At 49.1% G+C, this 14,592-nt stretch overlaps 1 pseudogene; it reads left to right on the top strand.

The window, feature by feature from the left end:
• Positions 1-489: 489 nt before the first annotated feature.
• On the top strand, positions 490-2,403 carry LOC144892124 (uncharacterized; annotated as a pseudogene).
• The last annotated feature ends 12,189 nt before the right edge of the window (positions 2,404-14,592 follow it).

Below are 14,592 nucleotides of genomic sequence, written 5' to 3' on the forward strand. Positions count from 1 at the left end.
TTTTCCACCTTTTCCATACCTTTTAATCATATTTACCTTATCGTCCATCGTAACCACATTACGCTTGGAAACACTAGCATTATCCTTCTTCGGACCCATGGCTAACACAGACACAGTAAAGGAATACTGTACGTCGCCTCTGTTTTGAATGAGAATCGGCAGTTGCGTGTACGTACAGTATACTGTACATACATATTTATATATTTTTAATGTATTTTAATGTATTTTAATATTGTATTTTAAATTGTTTTTTAGCTTCTTTTATTGTTAATTTATGTACCATTTTATTTATTTTAAATTTATTTTTAAGTAAAACAAATGTTTTCACGTCCGTAGGAGTGACGTAAAGTCGCACATAATGACAAAATGCGCGCCATTTTTTTCGCGCCAAGAACGAATAAACGGTTTAAAATAAACCCAGCAACTGGCCAGGAGAAAACTGGCAGAAATTCTAAAGTATCATGCAAGGATTTCTACTCTTACTATTTCATGGAGAGAGACGAAGAGGTCAACTATGTCTTGAGGTTTGGCCGTGTCACCTGTCAGCTCATGGTAGACAGCTATGCAAAGATGGAAGCTGAACGCCTTCTGTACATCAGACTGAACCAATCAAAACTACGTGCTGAAGAGTACATCCATCTGAAGGATGCCATAGTTACCGATGGCATTAATCCAGAAGACATTGGCCAGCCAGTTATTCTTCCATCCAGTTTTACTGGTGGCCCACGGTACATGGCAGAAAGAACCCAGGATGCTATGTCGTATGTCAGAAAGTTTGGCCGTCCAGATCTATTCATCACTTTCACCTGCAATCCTGCATGGCCTGAAATCAAGAATGTACAAGATTCCAATCTACGACATGACATTATTGCCAGGGTATTCAGGGAAAAACAGAAGAAACTGATATGGTTACTGAAGAAAGGGATGATCTTTGGAGATTTGGTAGCATGGATGTACACCATTGAGTGGCAGAAGCGTGGCCTCCCTCACTCTCACACCTTGATTTGGTGCAAAGACAAAATCCGACCAGACGATATAGACAGGATCATATCAGCAGAACTGCCAGATCCAGAGATGGACCCAGAACTGTTCAAGACCATCTCCACACAAATGATTCATGGGCCCTGTGGCAGCATCAACCCTCGATCTGTTTGCATGAAGGACAACAAATGCCAAAAAATATTTCCCAAACAACTTCGCCGAGAGACAGAGACTGGTGATGATGGATATCCAGAGTATCGCAGGAGGAGCACTGGCGATGGGGGACACACTGCTAAAGTCAACATTCGCAGTGTGGGAGAGTACAACGTTGACAATCGGTGGGTTGTTCCCCACAACAAAATGCTCTGCAAAATCTTTAATGCACACATCAATGTGGAACTGTGCAGCTCATAACTATCAGCTAAGTCCATCAAATATGTATGCAAGTATGTCAATAAGGGCAGTGACATGGCAACATTTGAAGTAGGTGACAAAAAAAGGTCAGATGAGATTAGCAGGTTCCAGTCAGGCCGATATATATCAACAAATGAAGCAGTGTGGAGGATCCTTGGATTTAACATTCATGAGCGATATCCAGCTGTCATCAATTTGGCCGTACATCTGGAAAATGGACAAAGGGTCTATTACACTGCAGAAACTGCCCAAGCACGAGCACATGGGCTGCCTCCTCAGACTACGTTGACAGCTTTCTTCAAACTCTGCATAGAAGATGACTTTGCCAAGACTCTTCTGTACAATGAAGTCCCTACCTACTACACATGGGAGAACAAAACGTGGAATCGCAGGAAGAAGGACATTCCAGTAGACAATTATCCTGGAGTTTATGCCAGCAGTGCAATTGGCAGAGTCTACACAGTTCATCCAAAGAACAGAGACTGTTTCTTTCTGTGCCTTCTCCTGCACACTGTCAGAGGTCCAACATCCTTTAAAGATTTGCGACGGGTTAATGGTCAAGATTGTGCCACCTTCCGCGATGCCTGCCGACTCCATGGTCTTTTGGAAGAAGATGAACATTGGAAAAAAGCCATGGATGAGGCAGCAGTCTCACAGGCACCAAAACAACTACGGCAGCTGTTTTCCATCATATTGGCAGCATGTGACATTCAGGATCCAGAGAAGCTCTGGGAGGACCACAAAGGAAATATGTCTGAAGACTTTCTTCACTTGGCCAGACGTCAGAACCCTGGTGTGGATATTGATTTCAACTGTGCAATCTACAATCAAGCCCTGATTGAGCTAGAGAAGCACCTGATTGCCTATGGAACCACGATGGCAAATTGTGGAATGCCCCAACCAGAAAACAGCATTGAGGGAATGGCTCAGGAGCTTCTGAGGGAAACAAACTACAACATGGAAGAGCTGACCACATTTGTAGAGCAGAATGTCCCAAGAATGGTTTAGGACCAACAGCAAGCCTTTACTTCTATCCTGAAGAGTGTTGATGATGATGCTGGCAAGATATTCTTCCTCGATGCTCCTGGCGGGACAGGAAAAACATTCCTCATTAATATCATCCTGGCCAAGGTTCGTCAAAAGTCGGAAATTGCTCTGGCTGTGGCCTCAAGTGGAATTGCAGCTACACTTTTTGAAGGAGGAAGGACAGCACACTCAACTTTCAAATTGCCTTTGGATTTGACCAAGCAAGACACCCCAACCTGCAACATTAGCAAGAATTCAGCAAACGCCAAGATCCTTCAACAGTGCAAAATCATCATCTGGGATGAGGCTACTGTGAACCACAAGAAGGCATTCGAAGCAGTGAACAGAACACTCCAAGATATTCGCAACAACAAGAAAATCATGGGTGGTGTGACAACTGTTCTGGCTGGAGACTTTTGTCAGACTCTCCCAGTCATCCAACGGGGCACAAGAGCAGATCAAGTCAAGGCCTGTATCAAGTCTTCTTATCTCCTCTGGCCACATGTGCAAAGACTTACCCTGAATACCAACATGAGAGTCCACCTTCTTGGTGACAACACTGCAGGGGTGTTCTCAAGCCAGCTTTTGAAAGTTGGCAATGGCCTATACCCTCAAGATGCATCAGAACAAATAATTCTACCATTTGGACAGTTTGTTGAAACAAAAGATGACTTGATCAAAAAGGTCTTTCCCAATATGGAGACCCAGTTCCAGGACTCATCATGGCTTGCCGAAAGAGCCATTTTCGCCCCCAAGAACAATGCTGTTCAAGAGATCAACAATTTGCTCCTCCACCAATTTCCCCGTCATGAAAGAAATTATGATTCTCTTGACAAAGTGACAGATGAAGATCAGGCAGTAAACTTCCCAACTGAGTTTCTCAACAGTCTTCAGCCTCAAGGACTCCAAACACACAGGTTGATTCTCAAGGTGGGAGCACCAATCATGCTTCTAAGGAATCTTCATCCACCAAAGCTGTGTAATGGAACACGATTGACAATCCAGCAAATGATGCCGCATGTCCTAGAGGCAACCATCCTCTCAGGACAATACAGAGGAGAGAAAGTATTCATTCCAAGGATACCACTTATTCCAACTGACCTTCCATTCTCCTTCAAGAGGATTCAGTTCCCCATCAGGCTATGTTTTGCTATGTCCATCAACAGGGTGCAGGGGCAATCAATGAAGGTTGTAGGCCTGAACTTCACAGAACAAGTGTTTGCCCATGGCCAGCTGTACGTGGGCTGCTCGAGGGTTGGAACACCAAGCAATCTTTATGTCTTGGCACCAAGTAAGAAAACCAGAAATGTTGTATACCAAGAGGTTTTGAGAAATTGAAAATTGACAAAACGTCATGTAGGCAATGTACTGTGATATTGCTCTAAAATATACATGTTCTTTTCATCATAAATTTGTCTTATTCTTATTCAACCCGGGCGAAGCCGGGTACCTCAGCTAGTATGTATATATATATATATATATATATATATATATATATATAGTTGTGGATCTCAGAGTAACGGCACTCCCGTTAGCAAGGGGGGGGGGGCGGGGGTTAAACCGCTTGTCTTGTTAAGCTGGCCGTCTCCGGTCCTGGAACTATCCCGCTCCTTTGCGGGGTGAGATTGGCCAGGGTGATTGGTCAAAGGTTTCCCAAATACCTTCACCAATCTCTCCGCAAAGCAGGGAGATGAGTCACTGCTCGAACCGCGGATGTGATGGTAATTGCCGAGATTTAGCAATCCACGATCCAAGCCGTTAACAAAAGGACTAAACCCGATTAAAAGCGGTTGGGCAAATCGTGCCACAGGTACTCAATTGGGGACAGGACGCAAGCGATCGGATGAGAGGAACCAAAGAATAAGAAGGGTGAAGGAAGAACAAATATGATTTATTAACTACCTAAAAGAGGAAATGAAAGGCAAGAAGAATATACAAAAGAAGGAAATAAAAGGACATAGGGCAAGCTTATCTAAACAGTCGTAACTTATCACGACCCCAGGACAAACAGACAGACTCACACGGAATGGTAGCTGGTAGGGGAGGAAGGTCCAGGCAGATGGTTCCAGGCGATGGGATCTGTCCAGGCTCTGGGTCCGCGGGCGAAGAATGGCAGGCAGCTTCCCGTATCGTTGGCGCGCGACCGGACCTTACATATGCGAGGGGCTGGAATCTGCGCACGTATAGCGTGCCGAACGCGCTCAAAACCAACGGCAGTTCGTATCAAACGATCGCCCCAAGCGATCCTCCACGTAATGTTCTTATCATTCACCGCCTCTGCGCTGTTCTCTCAAGTTTGCCGATCATCTGCCGATCTTCTCTCCTCTCTTCTGATAATCTCCCCCGCATCTGCGTAAAAGGGCTTCGCGCTCGCGCTTTTATTACCTGCCTCGCGTATCAAGCCGCGTCCGCTTCGCTCCGCCTACCGGTGAATACGCCTCGTCCCGGATTGGTCGCGAGGGTTCATTGATACCTCCCCTCGTGACGCGTTGATGGGGCCACACCTATGTTCCTGGCCGCTCCTCCCTTCTTCTCCCACTCTGCCACGTGGCTTATGGTGGCTTGGGGCGAGCTTCAGCGCAAAGGTGCGCCATACAATTTGGAGAGGGTAAAGCCGCAAAATGAATAGGATGGGAATTTGAGAAGGGGGCTAGGTTATTTGATTAATACAACGCAGATTCAACTATTGGAAACAGATCCTTACCTGAAACACATACTAATGAGATAACTACAGAAGAAGCCTATGGTGTGCTACGTGTTGCTCGTAGCCTAACTAGGGTGCAACCTTTGACGTTACAAAGGTAATATTTACAAGTTGTTATTTACAAGTATTTACTAGTGAAGGGTTCTCAAAACCGCAACAATATATATATATATATATATATATATATATATATATATATATATATATATATATATATATAATCGTTAGATTAAATAAGACGCGGACGTAGCTTCAGGACGTCGATCTTTAATTGTCGACCAAGCTTTCGACCAACAAAGGTCTTCTTCTGAGTCAGCCCCAAGTTCAACGGAACTTCCGTTCCGTTAACTTCCGTTGAACTTGGGGCTGACTCAGAAGAAGACCTTTGTTGGTCGAAAGCTTGGTCGACAATTAAAGATCGACGTCCTGAAGCTACGTCCGCGTCTTATTTAATCTAACGATTATATATTCAATTCAAATGAGACGCCCTGCTCGTACTTTGGAGTTTCTACTATTTCTTACAGTTATATATATATATATATATACATATATATATATATACATACATACATACATACACACACACACACACACACACACACACACACACACACACACACACACACACACACACACACACACACACATATATACACAGCCACGTGAAAAAGTAAGTACACCCCATGTAAGGTTTTGACTTTTTCAACACATTTCATGATTTGATCTTCATTTCAACAATATTGATAGATAAAGGTGATATAATATAATAAATATCATGAAGCATTTACATTTTGTAGTCCACTGTAAAATTTAAATACACATAAATGCAAATTTCGCATGTAGAAAAAGTAAGTACACCCCGACATTTATCACTACTTCAAATACCTAAAATTAGAATCAGGTGCACCAGCTCAGGTGTAAATGATTAGAACATCGTCATCGAGGATCTTGGAGGAACCTGTCTTATTAGTGTAGCAGCATAGCAAACCTGTTGTGCATTTGATACAAGCACCAAATACAAATGAAGTGATACAAGCACCAAATTTGGCACAAATGTACATTAATATGTTGCGAACATTTTCAGATATTGGGCCACTTGAAATTTCATAATTTTTTTTTCAAATTTTTCCAAATTTCGTAATTTCAAATTTTTCGGGTGACATCGTCACAATTTCGGTCTTCGAGGCCGGCCGATATAGTGGGGCGGCTTAGCCCAAATATTCAAAAGAATTGTGCATTTTGTGATACAAGCACCAAATTTGGCACAAATGTACATTAATATGTTGCGAACATTGTGTGGTCAGCAATGAAGACGAGAGTCTGAATTACATGTATGCAAAAGACCTTGTGAACCAGTGAAGCAAATACACGGGTAAGCATGAATTAAATCTAGGGCATGATATAATTTCCATGATGTTTACCTCTACACTCAATGGTGGAAGGAGGTAATGTTTTGATCCCAGCTTGTCTGTATGTCTGTTTGTCTGTTAGTCCACAAAATTCCAGACAAAGCTTGTAGTAGTGGTAGTTGTAGTGGTAGTGGTGATAACAGAAATTGTTATATAGAACTGAACTTATATTATTATTATATGCAGAAAATAACTTCATTTCTATATGCCCTGCAGTGGACAGGTTAATTGGTTTATGCACTGAAGGGGTCACCCTGGTGTGCACTGCTGTGTTCTGCCTCACTGAGTTGTTCAGGTATGATGTACTCAGCACAAGCTTCCGGTCGGCCCGGAGGTGGGGGTGCGGGGCCTGTCACGGAACGTCAAAACAAACGGCCTGCCGGGGCCGCCCAAAAGTCGGGCGTGAGGGGCGCGTCCACTAATGGAACGCCTCTCGCTTCCCAGATCGAGGGCCACGTGGTCAGGAGAACCTCGTCCCTTCCGGTCACACTTTGCCTATCGGCCGGCCTCGAAGACCGAAATTGTGACGGTGTCACCCGAAAAATTTGAAATTACGAAATTTGAAAAAATTTGAAAAAAAAAATTACGGAATTTCAAGTGGCCCAATATCTGAAAATGTTCGCAACATATTAATGTACATTTGTGCCAAATTTGGTGCTTGTTTCACAAAATGCACAATTCTTTTGAATATTTGGGCTAAGCCGCCCCACTATATTTAAACCTCAGACATTTAGGTTTTTTTGGGGGGTTTTTTTGTATACTGAATCGAGGCTCGTGAAAGAGCTGACATTTACTTCACAAACAAATCAACCAGACAAACAAAATATATAAAAAGAGAGCGCGGAAGACAAGAGAAGGGGAAGCACACAAACACTTGAGAGCACACAACATTTAAGAGCAGGGAGATGTGTGGGAGGGAGAGGGCTTGGGGGGAGGAGGCGTGGGAAGGGGTGGGGGGTGGGAGAAGTATAAAACACAAGGACACCAAGGACTTCCAGGACAGAAGTTGGTATTTCAAAAAAGTGGAATTGGGGTGAAATTAGCGGGGATAGAAAAGATCAAGGTTTTGGATGGGGGAAGATAAGAGATGGTGGTGAACAGCTGTTTTAAAGACCTGGAGGGTGGAGTGGGATTGAAGAGAGTGAGGGAGTTTGTTCCAGAGGCGGGAGAAGAGAGGAATGAAGGAGTGAAGGTGAGCAGAGAGCCTTGATTTTGGCAGTTTAACCATAAGAGGGTTGCAGGCAGATCTTGTGCGACCTGTAGGAATATTTGCGGGACAGAGCCCAGAGAGAGCTGGGGGGGCAAGGCCAGAGAGGAGTCGGTAGAAGACGGAAAGACCACCAACCTGCCTGCGGTGAGTGAGTGAGAGGCCCTTGGAGTTTAACATACCATTTGTAATGTACCATTACATCAAATGTAATGCTACTTTAAAAAAACATACCATTTCAATTGAAAAAACACTACCATTTCCTGGCATGTGACTTCACCACACTGCTAATGGCATACGTTCCAGTACAGAAAGCTTGCGTTTTATGTGGGTTCTGTTTGCGCATTTTTTGAGGAGAGAGCGGCTGTCATTTTTACCATTTTTTTTTTTTTGAATTATGTGACTTGAGTGCGTGAGTAATGCTGCAATTAAATTTTCGCACTGAACAACATGAAAACGTGTTTGCTATAACACCCGGATTCCGGCTAGATGGGATTCCCACCTTTGCCCTCATTTTGTTCACGGTTTCAAAGGTTTCAACGAGATCATGGCAAGCCATGAACTGTCGATTCAACGTCGCACACACATCTCCCAGCAGGTACCCGATGACACGGCTGATAAGACTTCGCATTTCCAGTCCCACATCATGAAGCTTTGCCCGGAGCATGAAATATATTTTTTTGAGGGTGAAAAACAGGGGCGTGGTTAATACACCGGAAAATACGGAACTCAGTTTTCACTCTTTGCTTGTTTGTCCGGGCAATATCTCAGCCGTCCTTTGAGCTGGGAAGCTGAAATTTGGGCACATGGTGAGTGAGTTTTGGGGCACAAAAACAGTATTCTTAATTTTTGATTGATCAATTAATTGATTAATTACTTAATTATAATCGATTTATTAAGAACTCATTTATTTTCTTTCTCATCTGGGCAATATCTCAGGCACCTTTTGAGCTAGGAAGCAGATATTTGGACTTTAATTTGATTAATTATTTAATTTTTTGGATTAATTACTTAATTTTCAAAAAATTAGATTTGGATGAAATGATGGTGCTTTAGGTATGCGATGAGCCAATTGAGTCAGAAATTATTTGTTTTCTGATTATAATTTATTTATTTTAATTATTGAGGATTTATTTATTTTCTTTCTCATTTGGGCAATATCTTGGGCACCTTTTAAGCTACTGAAGGAAGCTGATGTTCGAACACAACAGTGACCAAGGTATTTGGCTATGAAGTATATTTTTATGCCTCCGCCGACAAATTCGCCAGAGGCATTATGTTTTGAGATTGTCCGTCCATCTATCCATCCATGATAGGTTTTCGTTACCGCAATAACTTGAGAACAGGTAAAGGGAACTGTCAAATTTGGTGCAGGTATGTATAATCAGGTAAAGATGAACTGATTAGATTTTGGGGTCACGAGGTCAAAGGCCAAAGGTCAGAGGTCATGTTAGGTAAAAAATACTGTTACCACAATAATTTGTGAACCTATGATGGGATTTTGACCAAATTTGGTACAATTATGGAGCATGATGTGAAGATGAACTGGTTATTTTTTGGGTCAAGAGGTCAAAGGTCAAATCTGAAATAGGTCTATAACTTGAGAACATCTAAAATGATCTAATTCAAACTTCGTACAGGTATGTATAATGTTGTAAAGAAAAGTGATTCGATTTTGGGGTCATAGGTCAAAGCCTGTAATAAGTTTATAGCTTGAGAACGGCTGAAGTGATCAAATTCAAACTTAGCACAGGTATGTATAATGATGTAATGATTAACTGATTAGATTTTGAATGGTCCCAAGGTCAAAGGTCAGAGGTTGTGTCAGGTAAAAATGTGAGAACTTGTGAACAGCTGAAGGGATTTATATTAAAACTTAGCACAGGTATGTATAAGGATGTAAACATGAACTGATTACATTTTGGGGTCAATAAGTCAAAGGCCAGAGGTCATGTCAGGTAAAAATGTGCTAACTTGGGCACAGCTGAATGGATTTAAATCAAACTTGGTACAAGTATTATAATGATGTAATAATGTGGGCGGAGGCATATCAGTCGACGTCGTGATGTCGAAGAGTGCCGTTCCAGTTGATTTATTGATTAACTAGAACGCCACTCAGTGGAGCGCATACTCCCGCCGTGGGTTTAGTTGGAATAATACGTTTTGTTTAACATCCCCTCTCCCCAAAACAATAAATCAAAAAGAAAGTAAGCCCTAACTGTCAGAGAGTTTATTTTGATATATCCTGGAATTAGAGGAGAAAAACATCATTTAAGAATAAGAATAAAAGCTTTAATGCAGTAAAACAGAAAAAATCTTTCCCAAAAAAAATTCCCAAAAAAAATCCTGGATCCGGAATAATATCCTGAGCTTCACCAAAAACAAATCAATTCCTCCTTATCCCAAGGGCAATCATCCCACCAACTTTCATCCAAATCCGTTCAGAACTTTTCCAGATATCTTGTTCACAAACACACGAACATACGAACACACACACACACACACACACACACACACACACACACACACACACACACACACACACACGGATGGACACGATCGAATGCATTACTCCCGAGCGGGAGTAATAAACCTGGAAATCACAGAGCTGGAACCAGAATTATTTATTTGGTCTGGGAAGCCCATGCAAGGTTCCTTCTTCTTCAGCCTCTTACAACCCTGGATGAATATGCGATCTTTTTTTGAAAAGTTGGAATTTTGCCAAATCTGTTTTATTCGTTTGTTAATATACCTCAGCCATTGACAAATCTGGAACTAAATCTTTATAAGTTCATCAAATACTGACACTGTGGCGGACACAAAAGCCCACTGGCGTGGTGACATCATTCCGCGCACCAAGTGGGCGGTGGCCACGCCCGAGGGGTAGGCGTGGCCTCATGATATACACCGGGCACGCAGCCCGGAGCGCGCCAGTGTTACAGTGAGCTCCTGAAATAAAGACGCTTATAAGTTACCGCTTGTCCGCTTCCTCCTTGCTCGCAAGCAGCGCGCGTAACGCCGCGCTTTGCTGGTGACCCCCTTGACGTTGGATCTGCCGGAGCGATCCTTCCACACGCGACGCCATTGCCATGGCCAACTTCATCAAACTTCCCGAATTTTGGGAGGCTCAGGCGGAAGTCTGGTTCGTCCAGGCCGAAGCCCAATTTCAGCTTCGGCGCCTCACCGGCGATGACACGCGCTATTGCCACGTCGTCGCCTCCCTCGGGCCCGGCACGGCCGCTCGAGTTGTGTCCGTCCTTCGCCACCCACCGGACGGCCACAAGTACGAGGCACTCAAGCGGCTACTCCTAGCCACGTTCGGCCTCACGGACGACGCACGGGCCGACCGCCTCCTGGATCTCCCCGAGCTCGGTGACACGCGCCCGTCGGTCCGAATGGACCATATGCTGTCACTGTTGGGTGACGAAGCCCCCGGTTCTCTATTCCGGGCGCTTTTCCGTCGCCAACTTCCAGCGCAGGTTCGCCTCGCGTTGGCCGGGACCGGGCTAACGGAACCCCGAGCATTGGCAGCCGAGGCGGACAAGTACTTCGCCGCTTCAGACACGCGGGCGAGAGTCGGCGTGGCCGTCACGGCCCTCGTGGCTGATGCTGCTGCTGATGCTGCTGATCCACAGCATCAGCTTATACAGCATACACAGCATGCTGATACGCACCTCGTGACCGCCGCCACGCCCCGCCCACCGCCGCGGCGAAAACTGCCACCGCGGGGAAACCCGCCAACTCCACCGGCCTGGCGGAGCCAGCCGCGCTCCTCCAGCTCCACCACCTGGTGCTGGTTCCACGCCAAGTTCGGCCACGAAGCTCGGCAGTGTCATCCGCCATGCTCCTTCAACAGGTCGGGAAACGCCTGGGCCGGCGCTCAATAGTGGCGATGAGCGCCGGCCGTTCGAGCAGCCTACTGTTCATAACGGACACCTTCTCCGGGCGCCGTTACCTGTGCGACACGGGAGCGCAGGTGAGTGTCGTTCCCGCCGGCACGTCAGACAAGCACGCCGCGGGTGGGGGCCCCGCGCAGCTTGCCGCGAACGGGACGCCCATCCGTACGTACGGAAAACGCTGCCTCTCTCTGCGGTTCGGAGGGCAGGTTTTCCGATGGACGTTCGTCACCGCCGACGTGCCCATGGCACTGCTTGGCGCAGACTTCCTGTGCGCTAATGGGCTCCTGGTCGACGTCAAGCGCAGACGTCTTGTCCAGGCCGAGACGTTCAGCTCGCTCGCTTGTGCGTTGCCCAGCTCAACGAGCGGCTTGCCAAGCGGCTTGCCGAACGGTTCGGTTCCGGCCACGTTGGTCTGTACGCTTCCGGCAGTGGACGCATTCACCCGCCTCCTCGCCGGCTTCCCGGCCCTCACGCGGCCCACCTTCTCGGCGGCGGCCGTCAAGCACGGGGTGGCCCATCACATCCCCACCGTCGGCCCACCGGTCTACGCCCGGGCACGCCGCCTCAAGCCGACGAAGCTGGCGGTGGCAAAAGCGGGGTTCGCTACCCTGGAGCGACTCGGCATCGTTCGGCGCTCAGAGAGCGCTTGGGCGTCGCCGCTGCACATCGTGCCGAAGCCCGGCGGGGGATGGCGACCGTGCGGGGACTATCGCCGTCTCAATGATGCCACGACTCCCGACCGCTACCCCGTCCCCCACATTCAGGACTTTTCCGCCCGTTTGGCGGGCATGTCCTTCTTCTCGAAGGTGGACCTCATACGCGGCTACCATCAGATCCCCGTCAGGCCGGAGGACGTCCCGAAGACGGCGGTCATCACGTCATTCGGACTCTTCGAGTTCCTGCGCATGCCCTTCGGTCTGAAGAATGCGGCTCAGGTGTTCCAGCGACTGATGGACAGCATCCTGCGTGACTTGGATTTTGTCTACGTCTACCTGGACGATATCCTCGTCGCCAGCGCGTCCCGCGAAGAGCACCTACGCCACCTCCGCACGCTCTTCGAATGCCTGGGCCAGCATGGCCTGATTGTGAACCCCGCAAAGTGCCGGTTCGGCGCCACCATAATCGATTTTCTGGGGCACCGTGTCACCAGGCACGGAGCCGTCCCCCTGCCGGCCAAGGTGGAGGCGGTGAAGGGGTTTCCGCGCCCCCGCACGATCAGAGGGCTGCAGGAGTTCCTGGGCATGGTGAACTTTTACCATCGGTTCCTGCCCCGTATCGCCCAGCTCCTGCGCCCCCTGCACGAAGCTCTCCGAGGTAAGCCGGGCAAAGGCGACGTTACCTGGACTGAGCAGATGGACACGGCGTTCACGGGCGCGAAGCTCGCCTTGGCTAACGCCACCATGCTCGCGCACCAGGCGCCCGATGCACCGATCGCCCTCACCACCGATGCCTCGGACTACGCGGTGGGTGCGGTGCACGAGCAATGGGTGCGTGGAGCTTGGCAACCGCTGGCGTTCTTTAGCCGGCAGCTTCGCCCGCCCGAACGCCGTTACAGTACCTTCGACCCCGAGTTGCTCGGGCTTCACTTGGCGGTCAGGCACTTCCGCCATCTGCTCGAGGGCCGTGCGTTCACTGCCTTCGTCGACCACAAGCCGCTGATCTTCGCGATGGGCAAGGTCACCGAGCCGTGGTCGGCCCGGCAGCAGCGTCACCTCTCAGCCGTGTCCGAGTACACGACGGACATCCAGCACGTCGCGGGGAAGGACAACCCGGTGGCGGATTGCCTTTCCCGGGCCGTCGCCCACGCAGTCCACCTCGGCATCGACTATGCCCGGATGGCAGCGGACCAGGCCGCTGACCACGACGTCCAGGCCTTGCGGACCGCCGTCACGGGCCGCCGCGTCACCAAGGTGGCGTTCGACGGCGCGGGCGCGGCCCTCTTGTGCGACGTCTCCCTCGGGTGTCCTCGCCCCATCGTGCCCGCGGGCTGGCAGCGCCAGGTGTTTGATGCCATCCACGGCCTGTCCCACCCGGGCGCAAGGGCCTCCCAAAGGCTGATCGCCGACAAGTTCGTCTGGCATGGCCTCCGGAAGGTCGTCCGCGGCTGGGCCAGGACGTGCCTCGCGTGCCAGCGCGCCAAGGTGCACCGGCACACCCAGGCCCCGTTGGCCCCGTTCACGGTGCCGGAACGCCGGTTTGACCACGTCCACGTGGACCTGGTGGGACCTCTGCCCCCCTCGCGGGGTTTCCCCTACGTCCTCACCATGGTGGACCGCACCACCCGGTGGCCGGAGGCCGTGCCCTTGGCGTCGACAACGGCGGCCGATGTCGCGCAGGCTTTCATCGCCACCTGGGTCACCCGGTTCGACGCCCCCTCAGACAGCTCGTCCAACCGCGGCCCCCAGTTCACCTCGGAGCTCTGGGGGGCAGTCGCGCAGGGGCTCGGGGTCCGGCTGCACTGAACCACGGCCTACCACCCCCAGGCTAACGGCCTGTGTGAGCGATTTCACCGCTCATTGAAGGCCACGCTCCGGGCCACCCTCCGCGACGGCGGCTGGGTCGACAGGCTCCCCTGGGTCCTGCTGGGCCTCCGGACGGCGCCCAAGGAGGACCTGCGCGCATCCGCGGCGGAGTTGGTCTTTGGGCAACCGCTGCGGGTGCCGGGCGAGTTCCTCCCCGACTCCACGGCACCATGGTCCGCGGCACAGCAGCGCTCCGCTCTGCAAGAGACCGCCCAGAGGTTCGCCCCGGTGCCAACGGCATGCCACGGGCACCCACCGACGCACGTCGCCCCGGAGCTTCGCACGGCGGAGTACGTCTTCGTCCGCCACGATGCCCACCGGACACCACTGCGGCCCCCGTACGACGGGCCTTTCCGCGTGCTGGAGACCGGGGCGAAGCACTTCACCCTGGACATCGGCGGTACTCCTGACCGCGTTTCGGTAGACCGCC

The sequence above is a fragment of the Myxine glutinosa genome, chromosome 5 (assembly GCF_964187855.1).
Source record: "Myxine glutinosa chromosome 5, kmMyxGlut1.1, whole genome shotgun sequence".
NCBI lineage: Eukaryota > Metazoa > Chordata > Myxini > Myxiniformes > Myxinidae > Myxine > Myxine glutinosa.